Source organism: Syzygium oleosum, unplaced genomic scaffold, assembly GCF_021117445.2.
Source record: "Syzygium oleosum isolate NSW1041296 unplaced genomic scaffold, Sole_v2.1 Sole_v2.05, whole genome shotgun sequence".
In the NCBI taxonomy this organism is placed as follows: Eukaryota; Viridiplantae; Streptophyta; class Magnoliopsida; order Myrtales; family Myrtaceae; genus Syzygium; species Syzygium oleosum.
In genome coordinates this window covers 12263155-12278106 of record NW_026607489.1, presented here as the reverse complement: position 1 = coordinate 12278106, position 14952 = coordinate 12263155, and the positions used below count along the sequence as shown (strand labels likewise).

At 38.4% G+C, this 14952-nt stretch overlaps 1 long non-coding RNA gene across 2 annotated transcripts; it reads left to right on the top strand.

Annotated features, from left to right (window-relative positions):
* The first annotated feature begins 5532 nt into the window (after positions 1 to 5532).
* Positions 5533 to 10436, top strand: LOC115678466 (uncharacterized). Of its 2 annotated transcripts, none has more exons than XR_008816534.1 (3): positions 5533 to 8094; positions 8340 to 8480; positions 10033 to 10436. It is a non-coding gene; the product is annotated as an uncharacterized LOC115678466 (long non-coding RNA). The 2 variants fall into 2 exon arrangements; XR_008816535.1 differs by having other exon boundaries at positions 10016 to 10436.
* The last annotated feature ends 4516 nt before the right edge of the window (positions 10437 to 14952 follow it).

Genomic DNA, 14952 nt, shown 5'->3' with positions numbered 1-14952 from the left:
ATGAAAAGAAAGATAAAAAGAGAAAAATTTATCTAATTTCTGAAAAGGTTGAATTATGAGTTCACGAGTGAGAATTACAGAACATGGTAAATTCAAAAGTTCCAGTATGATTGCTGCAATCTATCTTTTAATGGTACAAAAGATGATTAAAGAATAAAATGTTTATCTATCTTTATACTCCTATAGTTTGACGAATAAGCTTGACACACAATATTATTTGGTGAAAATTATAGGTGGATTGAAGATAGAGACCATGGAGAAATGCTCCCTCGCTCCTATATCGTGTACTAAGGCTGTGTTTGGTCGGTAGAGTAAGAACGGAATTAGACTATATGATAAGATGGGATAAGAAGTCCATCGAATTGATTATTTTCGATTTATCATTTGGAAAATATTGGATGTAATGTCCTAAATGGACGTGGGTAATGATCGAGCGTTTCGTACACCTAGATTACGATTGCAAGCAATGAGAAGTCCAATTATGTTACTAAATAAGGCAAAGACAAAGAAAGGCCAAATTTAGATATAGGAATTGCAGATGCCACACGATGAAACAACGAGAGCAATGCAATAGACATTAACGAAAATGGTGGTTGTGGTAGTGTTTGCTTAAAGATTGTGATGCAAAAATTGCATGTGGTTATCTAGGGACAACAACCCTGTTGTGGTTGATTGAAGAGAGAGATATGTTGAAACGTATGAGTTATGTTAAAAAATAATTAATATATTTTAATTGACCTATCATTCATCGAGCTTTTAAGTGTAGATGAGTCAAATTGAATATATTGACGAGCTCGGATTTTAGCTCCTTCTTAATAATCTTGCTACCTAAAGGTATTAGAGCCAATGGTTCCACTAGGTATCTGTGTTTGATAAGGGCCTCTTTCAGGAGCCTTCATGGTTCAGTCTGATGACGAAGGTAAGTGTTGTTGTGTGATAATGCGAGGGAGCAGACTTGATCAAGTGATATATCTTAGTCGGCCCAACTCTTGGATTTAAGCTTTTGAATGAAAGTGAGTATATTGATGGGTTCGAGCTTAGGTTCCTTCTTTGTGATCTATGAAAGTATTGGGTTTATATTGCGCACTCAAGCTTTTATGGTTCAGTCTAGCGAAAGAGACGAAAGTAGGCGTTGTGGGGTAGTAACCCGAGGGAGTAAACTTGATGCAAGATCCGTAATTAAAGTTAAATGGAAGCATAGCTAACCCGAAGCCGTAGGTGGCTCATAACTCTTGAGCGAAAATGAGTATATGATGGGTTTTAACTTTGGTTCCTTCTTGGTAATCTCTGAAGTTATTAGGTTTCTACTGTTCGCTCTGGTTGCCACCACTTCTAATGTTTATATGTTTGGTGAATCTTGAGGTGAATGTGAGCATTGTGGTATAGTAACGCAGTCCCGGTGGCAACCTCCATAGTTCGATCGAAAAGAAGAGATTAGAGATGTAGGAGGTCGTCGCCTGCTGCATGCTTTGGTTGTTACCACTCCCAATGTGTGTTCAATGAAAGAAGGAATTTCATGAACAGTGTGGTTTCCTGGCCTTCATGGCTCAATATGGTGAAAGAGAACTGAGGTGAAGGTGGGCATTATGGTGTAAAAACTTGCTCCCAATGGTAACCTTCAGAGTTTGGTCTATAAAAAGAGATTATATATAAATGTGGATATTCTTCTTGTGGCGATTGGCACACGCAACAAAGTAGAGATTTTAATCAAGACATGGTGATGCAAAATGATGCCTGACTTAATAGGGAGCAAACTTGATGCAAAAGAATACCTAAATTTAGAGAGGGCAAACCTAATAATGAGCTTACACGTGAGAATGACATTGTTAAACAGCATATGTGAGCTGTGTTGAAAAAGTTTCACGTAGAAGAGTTGGCGTGGTGTGAAACAGTTAATATATCTTAGGCTCCGTTCGTTTGGCGGAAAATATTCTCCTTTTGAAAAATATTTTTCCGGAAGTCATTTTCCTGGAAAATGTTTTCCCGGAACATAATTTTCCGGTGTTCGGTGATCAATATGAAAAAGTTTCGGAAAATATTTTTCGCCGGCGGCGGCAGCGGCGGCCGGAGGCGGCGGTGGCCGGCGACCTTAGTGAAGAAGAAGAAGAAGAAGCTCCGGAAAATGATTTCCGCTTTTGAAGAAGCGGAAATCATTTTCCATAGACTTAGGCTATTTTGTGAAGGGGGAAGGAAAATATTTTCCCACGGAAAACGTTTTCCGCCCCCCGAACACCGGAAAACCCGGAAAATATTTTCCGGGAGAATATTTTCCGCCAAACGAACGGAGCCTTAGTAAGTTTATAACTCATTGGCTTGAAGTTTTCGAGTGAAGGTGAGTTCAACTAGATATATTGACGGATTTAGACTTGATGTCCGTCTCTTGGCGATCTCCTGGGATGAAGGTATCGGGTTTCCGCTGCGCAGAGTTGCAACAATTGTGTGGGGTTGCTCGAGAGCGATGACCGTCCTGCAATGGTTGCTTGCGGTGTCGCCATCGGTGTCCATGGTGGTATTGACCGTGGCGCGACAAGAAAAATGAACTGCACGAAGGAAATAATTGCTAGCAATGTCGCCATCAAAGTGCAATCTTGATATTCCTGCGTTCTATATTCCAATACTACTTGCCAAACTTGTTGAAATGTTACTATCATCTTGGGCTAATCTCGTGATAAATTAAAATAAAATGATTATCGAATTGTAACAGTTGATGAGTGTTGCATGACATCATCTAATACGCTAGGCTGAGCTTGGGGTGCCGGGCACAGGATCTTCCCGTGCCTAGACCGGGTTCGATTGGCCTAGGCCCAATTTTGTGTCCAAAAAAATAAATTTGTTTTCAATATTAAAAATAATCAAATAATCAATCAAGGAAAATCAATGATGAACAATCATTCAATTAAACCAAACTAAATTGCATGTACATTTTCAAGTAATTTGACAAAAAACACAAATTATACCACGAACGGTGCCCTAATAACGAATTAACGATAACACACAAATTATACCAAGAAGAGCGTCGAACAAATTCGATGTCTTTTGCACAGTGTCGTTGTGCTCCCGTTCACGCTGGGCACGTTTGTAAATTGTTTAATTTTTTTCTTTGGTAAAAGAAGGGGCAACGAAAAGTAAATTTTCTATTTGATTACTTAATAAAAAAAAAATCAGTTCGATTCAGATGACAAATTTGAATTTTTTTCCAATACTCTGGTCACTTATGTACGAGTCTGATTTTTATTTTTTTTTGAGAAGTCTTCTATTTTAAACTTTTTTCTTTACAATTTGAAGGGCTCTCAATAATTTAACTTCAATTTTGTGCAAAATAGTTAAAATATTTTGAAATATACGAATACTGACTCGTAAGATAATGTTTAATTTTTTTTAAATTTTTTTTGGTCAAAATTTTTAAAGTTTTTTTTCCAAATTCGGCTGGGAATTGTTTTTGAATTTATTTTTCAGCGGCAATAAATTTGCGGGGGCACCTTGCTTAATGTCGTTATGGAGACGACGACAGAAAAAAGGAGCGAAGACAAAAAAAACTCCCTAAAAAAATCAAATTCCAGAATCCCCAGAAGCTTGCTCGCTCCCGCGTCGTCACGGTTCGTCCTCCTCTTCGACGGCGAGACTTGGGCGGGAGATCGGAAGAGCGAGCTCGAACGAGCAAGGCGAGACCTTCGACTCCGTCTCCTTCCGTCGACGATCGCTCGATCGCGATCGGACACGGCGATCGTCTACTTTCTCCGGCCGAACGCGCGCGGTTTTCTCGACGAGGCCTCCGCGCGAGTGTTCGGTCTGAAGCTGATTTTATTTTGGAGCGGGAAGCGCGGGGGAAAGGGGCGTAAGTTAACTCGGAGAATTTTCAGGTGTTCTTTCTGATCAGGGCGTGCCTTCGTTATGATGCATTGGCGTTCGCTCTATTAGATGATGCTTCAATCAGTTCCTTGAGAGCCTGCAACTTCCGATGGTTTGTTCGGAGTGATGTTCTTTTTTGGGTCCTCAGTTTTGTTTGGGTTCACGGTTCTTGTAGAGTCCGACCGATCGTTTGATTCCAAAATGTAGAAACGCGCGAATGATTACCTAAGTCATGACTTTGGGTGTCGTATTTCGAATGTCGTTGAGATTTGATTAGCAGATGTTTGAATAAAGGTTTCAACTGACATATGGGCCTATGGCTTCTAAACTCTTGCTTTTGGGTGGGAAGTTTAAATTCGTTCTTTTAGTGGTTTGCTCAGGTTCCCTGGGAAGAGCGACGCGGCACTCCACACACGAAGGGTTATCTTTACTTTTAGATTTCAAAAGGACTTAATCAAACATGGGGTGGTTTGCTACACCCGACATCATGGTAGATTCATGATAGGCCCTTATGTTATCTTTGTTTTCTTTGGTGGTAGTAGCTGTTCGATTCTTTTGTAAAATGTTGCCATTTTTCAGACAATGTCTAGTCGGAAAAGAAAATGTCGGTAATCTCTTTGTTTAATTTTAAATCATTTACTATTTTTGATGGTTAGAATAGTTTTTTATTTCGATGCTGTTTTGATACTGGTATGAAACCTAGATGCTGCCTCTGCACGTGTAGCTGTATCTGTTGCATACGGTTGAGACTGAATAATTGCAGAGTTAGGCTTAGAAACAGCAATAGGGAGGATCCATATGACAAAATCTCAGTCATTTAGTTCTCTTATAGTCTTGTCTTTAGTAGTTCTTGTTACAAAACCTTACAGGAGCAGAAACTAATGGGGATTGGGCCCATATGTGTAAACTCTCCACACTGGATTCCCCAAAATTCGGAAGTGAATATACCTTGCCTAACTTCAGATCTTGTGCCCCTTCCTAAGCTCTGTGAACCCTATTTTTCTTGAATGAAGAATATTACAGATAACTATATGGCATGCAAGCTAATGACTTAATATGAGATGCTAAAGAGAAATATGATTGATGTGAATTTTCAGAATTTAAGAATGAGGATCAAATATCAGTTTATTGAAACAACAAAATAGATAGCTAATATTATTTGAAGACCACAAGTATAATGATTTTTGGAAGTGGAGATTATGTGTACTTCTCCAATATCTTTTCTCTGGAAGCTGAGAACGCAATGTTGAACCTCTAAATTCAAATCTTGCATCCCCTTCCTAAGCTCCATGAGCCATTCCCGTTTCTTGCATGTGAAGAATGCCAGGCCAGTAGATGACATACCAGTTGATGACTAAATCCTTTCCACAATGATTGCTTGTAATTCGACTACCTTGGCTACCGAGCCCTGATATGGGAGGTCATTCCTTTTGCAGATCTGGGTCTGCAAATACTTCCCCAACTCTCCAGCAATTTGACAGAGCTACGAGCTGCAATATTGAAGAAGATAAATAAACTGTTTTGGGTTTTGACCAAAGTATGGAAGACGACTTTCATTAATTCAATTAGGATGCCCTTTCGTTGTTGGAACTATGAAGAGCTTACCTCTTTCTTGAGGACATTTTCTGTAGAAAGAGACTGCAAGTATTCTCAGTCCCCTTCCTTACCAAAAAAAAAAAGTATTCTCAGTCCCCTGGTAAATGAAATTTCATAGGAGTTCTTCATCTTGCTTGATTAGAAATTAAAGATGATAGGGATGCTCGATGATTATTGAATTTTGATTTGCTTGGGCACACAGATTCAGGCTGTGCATTTTAATTGAAAAAGTGCACTGGAAGTTCTGAATGTTGTGTAAAGTGCACAAGACCTTCTGCTGGATATTGCTTATGTGGCAACTTGAGAGGGTGCCATGTAGGAGAAATCAGAGATGTTTTGATTTGAAGGATTTGATTGAAATTTTTCAAAAAGGTTTAGACTTGATTGCATCAATTGAAATATAAAGGATTTGAGTGCATTTCACATATGAGGCTTAGGACTCTTGGTGCAATTTTTTCCAATTTTCAACATAGCCAAACCTCTCTCTAGAAATAAAATATAAAAGCTTTAGCTATAACTATAGATTGATGTAGCATGCTTCAGTTGTGATGGCACCAGATGAAGATGGAACTGTAAATTGTTTAGAATCAAAGGCTTGGAAGTAATAGAAAATTCTAATGACAGATTAGTTGAGTTAGATGAGAGTTTATCTCCTGTAATTGCTATCTTTGGCTGATTTAAAGGTGTTGGATGCTCTAAGAAGTCATTACAGGAAAAATAAAGTTTTCTGCATTATTCCATGTGATTTATAGCTAGTTTAGTTAAGTTAGATGTGATTTATAACTAGAATTTCTTTAGTTAAGTTAGATGAGAGTTTAGGATCTGAATGCATTCCATAGACGAAGCTTATGACTTTTGGTGCAATTTTCCCGATGTTTGACACAGCTTACCTCTCTCTAGAAATAAAGGAATTCTAATAAGCTTTTGCTATAACTATGATGCATGCTTCAATTGTGATCGCACCAGATGAAGTTGGAACTGAAAATTGCTTAGAATCAGAAGCTAGAAAGTAATAGGAAATGCTAATGACAGATTAGTTAAGGTAGATGAGAGTTTATCTTCTGATGGTTTGAAGGTGTTTGATGCTCTAGGAAGTCATCACAGAAAAAATTCTGCATCAGTACTGATAGATTTGAGGCTTCCATGTGATTTAAAGCTAGATTAGTTAAGTAAGATGAGAGTTTATCTCATGTAATTGCTATCTTCTGCTGGTTTGGAGGTGTTTGATACTATAGGAAGTCATTACAAAAAGAAATTTTCTGCATCAGGCTTCAATGTGATTTATAACTGTACTTTGACATGTCAGGCATTAGAGGTGATCATCCTGTTCCTGAATGTGACTAGTAGGGAAACATTTGTAATATCACTTAGATTTAGCGCCATAACTATAACATAATTTCAATCTAATAAATGGACAGCTATGGAACTGTACTTTATAATGTTTTCCTGGCATCTCATCCTCCGATATTCTATTTTGCCATATTGAAAGATATTAAAGTCAGTTTACGGAAGAACGATGTTTTTTTTTTATTCAGATTGACAGCCGTTGCTATTGAAAAACTTAGGTACCTCTAAGGTACCTTCTTGTTAAACTGACTGATCTTCATATCAAATTAAAATGTCATAAGCCAAGTAGGACTTGGTGCAACTCACTGTCTATTACCAGATCATCTATTGCCATTCTGCCTTGCGTTAGAATATTGAATGCGACGGGGCCTTCACGGGCTTCGTGCAATTCCAAGATTCTTTCTTAGCTGGGATAAAAGATTCTTTAAAGTAGATTAAGCTGAAACTTAAGTTGCTGAGTTAGCTGTAATGATGTGTCCACTATAAGGGTTGTAATTCATCTGTACTGGATTTTCAGTTATCAAATTTCCATATAGTTTCGTACAATTAGCTCCTTGAATGATTTAACATTTCATTGAGACAACTTTTTCCTTTAAAGTATAGCCTGTGGGGCAGCTTGTGGATGGGATAAGATTATCAGATGACACAGGAAATCCAGTGGAGGCTTGTTTCTTATTTATTAAGCTATGACCTTAAGACCAACCAGAAACTTTAAATCAAAATATGTGCAGGACCCATATTATAGAGTTAGTTTTGGACCGGTAGTTGTTATATCTTTTCTTTTTTCCCTCTAGAGAAGTTTTGAGTCATTTTCACTCCTGCAGTTACTTTTATGTGGAAACTACACCGTCTTATGGGAGATGATTGAGTTTTATAATGGAAGAATAACTTTCATGGTCGGGACCTCTTTCTGTAAACAGTCTCATCTACTAAATGTGTGGCAGTTAGACAGTATTCAGTGGATTCACTAATTATGTCATTGAAATGTCAAGATTCATGATGGATGGTTTGTGAAGAAATGCGATTGCCTTTTTTCCTGTTCTTAATTGGTATTACATATACTGAACATTAATAGTTCTGAAATTTTACTCATGGAGGTGATGCTGCCACGCAATCATAGTAACTGCAGCATTCAGTGCATGGAGTACTAATAATAATATGAAACATGGATGTTATATGGAAAGGCTGAAAGCATTACATGACATCCTTACCCTGAATGGATGCTGAAGTGGATGATTTGCTCATGTCAAGGGACATGAACGGATTGAGACATCCAGGATGCCAATAGAACAGTGGTACATGGTACACGATTACATTCTCTAAATATTAGTTGATAGATTTATGTTCTTTGAAAGACAGGCACCATTGATCATCAGAATGGTTAGTCTTATTTTAATAGTTGTTATAGCCTTTCTCCCTCCCTCTCTCTCTCTCTCTCTCTCTCTCTCTCTCTCTTCACACAGATATGGGTCGTTTCATTTCAATTCCCAACACATGTTTTGGCAAGTTGTTATCTTGTGCCCACCTCTTCCCTTTCTCACATGCAGAGAACACGCGGAGAGAAAAATTCTTGTCATAGTTCAATTACCATTGGGGGACAAAGCAAAGTGGAGAATCCATTTTCCCCTTAAAGCTTGAATGACCTCTAGGTGAAGAACGAAGCATTCATGAATGAGTGACACTAAAGTGTATTGCACTCTTCAGATCTCCTTAAAGAATAACCTACTCCACAAAATCTGTTAGCATTTATTCCATCTCATTATATTGCATTATTTGGTCCTGCATGGCAATCTGTGGTAGTAGCTTTTCACCTGCTGTCCAAAACAACCATTTCATCTACTCTTCAATAACTACCTGTCTCCCAAAGTTGGATAGGTTCTTAGGAGCTTTTGTCTGAAGCATGATCCCACAACCTTCCTGGAAACATTGCTATACAGATTGCTGTGCTATCCTTATTTGACTCGATTTTCGGTGAAACAGCATCGAAATTGAATGATCTTTCCACATGTTGTGGGCCCAATGGCTCCTTTAGAGTCCCAATTACCTTCCCATTTCGTGTCGTGTTTGGATTTTTTTATCAGCTTGTTGATTGGAAATTTCTAATTGAATATTTTTTTATTAGTATCAGACATGACCAAACTTTATCAGAAAACTTATACGTGTAAGTACAAATTCTTGTGTAAACATGGTTTTGGCTGCTTGGAAGATTGCTTCAATACGCAAAACCTTGTAAGGTAATAGGCTACCAACTTTTCTGGGGTTTCGCCAGAATTTCTCAACAAAAGTTTCACATAAGGTTTATGAAACTAAGGTTGCGTGCTCTTCTTCGATTCCGTCATGTTTCTATGAAGGTGCTGACCACCTTCTCTGCGATTTTCCTGTACTTATATTGTAGACAAGTGATTATTCTTGTGTATGCTACTCTTAGAATGACATAATTCTGAAATGGCTAATACAGTACTGTCTAGAAGGACAAAGGGAATGAATACAGCCATGGTGCACGAAGAAAGACCATACATGGTGATCAAAATTGACCAAACTTTAATTGAACCTCTCTCTCTCTCTCTCTCTCTCTCTCTCTCTCTCTCTCTCTCTCTCTCTCTCTCTCTCTCTCTCTCTCTCTCTCTCTCTCTCCAGTGTGCATGTGCGCGCGCACGCTTGCATTTGTGCTTGTGCTGGGGTGGGGCGGTGCATACGGAGAGGGCCTGTCTTGCAATTGGAAATTGAGTCTTGAGGTGCCTATGTTCTCGCCTTAAGTATGCGAGATATTTGCTACATAAGTAAGGATTGACATTTGGTTCTGCGATCCATCCATTTTCACCCGTGCCTTTTATTGCGTGGGAGTTTGCAGGATGCATTTGCATATCAGTTGCCTGTAAAGTGCATTTGTATTACTCTGGGCAAGCACCATTTTGGTGCATTAGTTACATCATTAATACTTCTTTGAAAGCCGACCTCTGCTTTCTGCTCATAGGCTTTCTCTCTTCTATCCTAGGCCTCAAACTTTCATTACCTAACTCAGTAGAATTTTAGCTTAGCTAGTTAATTCTTCTATTTTATCTGAATATTCCATATTCTGAGTTTTGCAACCTGCAAGCACAACTGGATAGACAACTACAAGGGATTAGAAAAAGACTGAACATAAAGAAAGCAAAGATACCCCTTTTCTGGCAGATTTCTGGGCTATTCTCTCTCTTTTTTTTTTTTCCCTTTTTGTTGACAGGTTATGCTTTTTCTTAGGATGGATAAAGTGGAGGGAGAATTTCAAAAGAAACTCCAATCAACTAGTACTATTATTGCTACTAGGTTTTGCTTGGCTCATGTGATTGCTTCATGGTATCTACCATTCCTAACTACATTTTCCCCCAGAGCACGTGGGAAATGAAGACAAAATGCAAATTATGAGGAGGTGATTTGAATTGCGGATCGAGTTAATCATAACCCATATGGCACCAAAACTTTAATTATGGATGGCGATGGATCATGATGGCATGGGTGAATTCTTTTCTGGTCTAGTTTTTATAAGTAATATCGATGTCAATAATCAGTAAACAAAGGAAATGAGAATCTCTACTCTTCAAGAAAGAATATTGCTGGAAAGTCTATGTCATAGTGTTTGTGTGTCTGTATATATATATATATATTTATTTATTTTTTTCTGGAGCTTTTATTTGACGGTCCACTGCGTGCTTCACTAATTGTTATTCACATGAAGCTGAGGTCCAGCAAATTTTGAACAGGAAGATAAGAAATGGTAGGAGACAGCATTTAGTATTTACACTGGTTCTGCTGTTTCCTGACACCCAAAGCTTGCCGGTCAACCATGAAGTATGTATTCTAGTATTTTTTTTTTTTCCTTCCTTTTTGTTACGCATGTGTTTGTCTTTTTCATGGGGGAGGGATGGAGATATTTAAGGGGGAAAAGTTGCTGCTTGAATCTGCTGGTGATTCGAATTAAGAGGGTGGCAATTTGCTTCGTGTCATGTCATTAGTGTTGACTATTCGTGTTATCTTGTGTTAGCATCAAAATGCTTTGTCGTGACAACAAAGTGCTTTCTTTTTCTCTTTTCGATAAGTTAGGTTATCCTTTTCATTCCAACCGGAGAGAATGGGAGGACTAGATCCCATTACACACACACACCGGTATTCATTAAATGCCAACGAAACAACTACACATTGAATCAACGATTCTATGAAACGAGAAATTACAAGCTAAGTATTCATTGAGATTCAAGGTAGTGCGCATTTCAAAGCTCAGCTGACTATCAAAGGGTGTGCACATTCCAATTCAAGCGTATTGATTTATGTCAATTTCGCATCAAGCTGTATCGTGTTGGGTTTGAGCTTTTCTAGTAAATCTATGTGTCATGTTAGGAATCGCCACCCTTAATTTTCAATCCATTTTTCTAAGGATACGTTTATTTCGGAGAAAATAGATCATTTGAAAAATATTTTCCTAAAAATGATTGCTTGTATCGTTTACATAAATACATGAATGATAAATATTTTCATTGTCTATGAAAACCTTTACATATAAATTATTGTTGCTAATGAAAATAAAATTCATCAACTAATTATTTCAAGCGATACAAATAATCATTTTTTAGAAAATAGTTTTCAAATCATTTTTATGTCGCGAAACAAACGAAGCTTAAGTTTTAGTCCATGAGACAAATTTTAAAGGGCACATCCCAATTTTTGGGCACCCAAATATTTCATCACGGAAAGAGGAAAATGGTTAATATTCTTCTTGTACCATGCTTTTAGAAAGAGAGCGTGGGAATAGAAATCCATAATTTTTGCTTAGATGGAGTCAACTTCGAAATATTCTAAACTTCAGAGCTCTGCAATGTCCCCAAAAGGGATGAGATTAGCCACGCTGACTGGGATGACTTGCATGTAATCTCTGCTTGCCATGACCCTTCCTTACCCAAAGGCAAACACATCACTTTCATGGACCTCATCTCAGCTATATAATCTAATACCAATTAGGAAATCTTGTAAAAAACACACTCCTAGAATGAAAAATTTAAATAGTTTTGAGTCCATTTCCTTTTTATGCAGGATGATGTCACTGTGGAATATTATATTGGTCATATAATATATGGCTCATGGAGGATTTGACTTATCCCCCCATTTTGGTGAAGGAATTCTTAAAATTTATGAAAAGCTTGGAGGCAAACCCATCAATTGCATTCACTTCTTTCAACCCTTTAAATGATATAAAGACAGGAAGAAATATAAATAAATAGCCATCCAACTGGAGGCCACACGGTTTCACACACTACAATGCATCGGTCAATCTTGACCTTTCTGTCAAAACTACACCCACGAGCTGCTTGTCAATGCCGGCTCGGCTGTGGGCATTGAGCTGCCGCTGCAGCTGACTCTATTCACGTTCTTGTTTATTTTTCATCCTTCGTCTTGCAATTGTCCTAGACTCATACGTGAAGCAGCCTAGCAGACATAACAGGAAGGAGAACAAAAAAACAAAAGGACTGTCATCAGTTTAGTGGAGATAATTCTTGGATTATCCATTGTTCAAAGCAAATCACGTTGGGTTTAGACATTGAATATTCACGTTCTTGTTTATTTTTCATCCTTCGTCCTGCAATTGTCATAGACTCATACGTGAAGCAGCAGCCTAGCAGACATAACAGGAAGGAGGACAAAAAAACAAAGGGATTGTCATCAGTTGAATGGAGATAATTCTTGGATTAGCCATTGTTCAAAGCAAATCACGTTGGGTTTAGACATTGAATATTCTGCACCAGTGCAATGTAGAAAACTTTTGCTGATTTGTATGTAGATAGATGATTAATGTATATCTTCACTGAATCATCTTCAAAAGCGTAAAGCGATTGCTGTCGGGGAAGATTGACCCGCATCTCTCTGATGGTTGATCTTCAAAGTAAAGTTAAAGGAATCCGTCGCGGTGGTACGGTATCGAGAAGCACGGGCGATTGCTTCGAGCATGTTTTGAGGCGGCGATATATAGTTCAGGTTGATGTTAGGAGTCGTGCATGTACAGGAGCGTTATGACCATTAGGTTTGAATAAGTGGGGGCAAAAGACAATAAGCAGCATCTAAGCAGCAATGCGTTCAAAGGTTGCTTCAGCTGAAAAGAAAAGAATGCCGAAAGCCGCCTTCGATAGGGAAAGAATCATCACCTGTGAGAAAGATGTTGTCCGCGCAAATGTTTTCGTCGGAAATCGAGGGAAAAATTGCTTCAACTTGAAGTTAAATAATCCCCATATTACGATCCACTGGTCTCTCTTTGGTAAACTACTGGTCTCTCTTGGTAAACTACGTCAAATAACACAGTTCAAAGATGGTTAATAGCTATCCATTACACTCCGAAGCAGCTTGGATGGCCTGAAGGATTTTCCAAGTTCCCTTCCTCGTTTTATTATTACAATTCCTTATGGTCAATCATCAAGGGTTATAATCCTGATTTTTAGTTTGATTAAGTTCATTTACCAGCCTTTCGAAATCTTAGACCAGATCAAGTGCTGTAGCATTCGCAATCAAATATCGAACAAATCAATTGGATTTACGGTTTCAACTGTTAAATCCGACAAGAGGAGCTCGAGATATGCGAACGCACTGGTCTTTCGAAGTGTCACAATACGAAGCATAAATGCATTAACAAATTTGACATCGAATCTCCCCCAGAGGTGTCGTTTGGAGATATTTTGGCGATACCCTTCAGGTTTTCTTTCTTCTCAGCTGAATCAGCGGGCTGACTTTACTCCATTCTTGGGCAATTACCGATACGAAAAGTATGCATTGATAGGACTTTATCGATTCAAAAGTCTGACCTTCTGTTTAGTTATAACGAGAAGATGAGGACCATGAGGTATTTCAAGAGTAGAGGACAAGTAAACTTTTGAGTTGAAATCTGAGAGGCTTAGATCAATTATGTCCTGAGAGAATCTTACACATCCACAGTACAAGCTACGTTAGGGGGAAGTTTGCCCCTACGTCTATTGCACCCTAAAGTAGTCACCCTCTTTGCTAATGGAAAAAGTTTTCTTTTGGTCTTAGAACAGTTTGCGCAATTAGGGAAATTATCCGGTCAATCCTAGTATATTGTACGGATGCCGGTTTAATCCTAAATTTGTCAATTTTTTCAATTTACTCTTGAACCTTCGTGTGAAATTGAGTCCCTCCGGTCAATTTTCACAATAAATTGCTAACGAGGCAGTGTGCCACGTACGACGACCGGTAATAACTTGACCGCCACATCATTTTGGCAAGGGTTTAAGACTAAATTAACAAAATTGAAAAATTTAGGATTAAATTGGTATCTATACGATAGGTTTAGAGCTGGTTGGATTATTTTCCCTTGCGTGTGATGAAGAGAGAATCTAGTCCAATTGCATAGATCATGTAGTTAGGCAAGGTTTATGTTCTTTGCTCTACAATATCCGCTATAAAATTTCACAAAAGAGAAAATTACTCAATCAGTCCTGAAAGGTGATGGAAATATCTTCATAACTACCTTATGGCCTTATATTTTAGGGTGGACGCAATTGCCGCATGCGATGACAGGAACTCAAGGCATCTAAGGGTGTGTTTGATAACTTACCAAATAGTGACTGATCTATTCTTTTGTTCCAAGAACAAAAAAAGAACATAAATCCGTTTGGTAAATTTTTTATTTTCGGGCACAAATTTGCATAAATTTATTCTCAGAATCAGTTTTGAAACAGAATCAAGAAGCAAAAAAAGTGGAAAAGAAATTTTTGGGAACAAGAAGCAAAAAGCTGCTTCTTGATTTTGGGAACAAGAATAAAAAGTGGAAAAGAAATTTTTTTTTCTTCTTCTTCTTCTTGGTTTTCTTCCTAGCCCGTGGCTGGTCGCAGACTGCCAGCCACCGGCCACAGGCCAGGGTCGGTGAGGGCCTCCCTAGCCGGATCTGGCGAGAGTGGCGGCGAGGGTCCAGCCCTGGCCGGCCCTGGCCTGTGGCCGGTCGTCGGCGCCGGCGACTTGGCCATGGGCCAAGGAAGGGGAAGAAGAAGAAAAAAAAAGGAAAAAAAAGACAAAGAAATATTAAAAAATTCAAAATATTATTAATAAAAAGAAATTTTGTGCGGTTACCAAACGCATTTCTGGTCCTTTTCTATTCCAAGAATATAAATTTTGGGCAGTTACAAA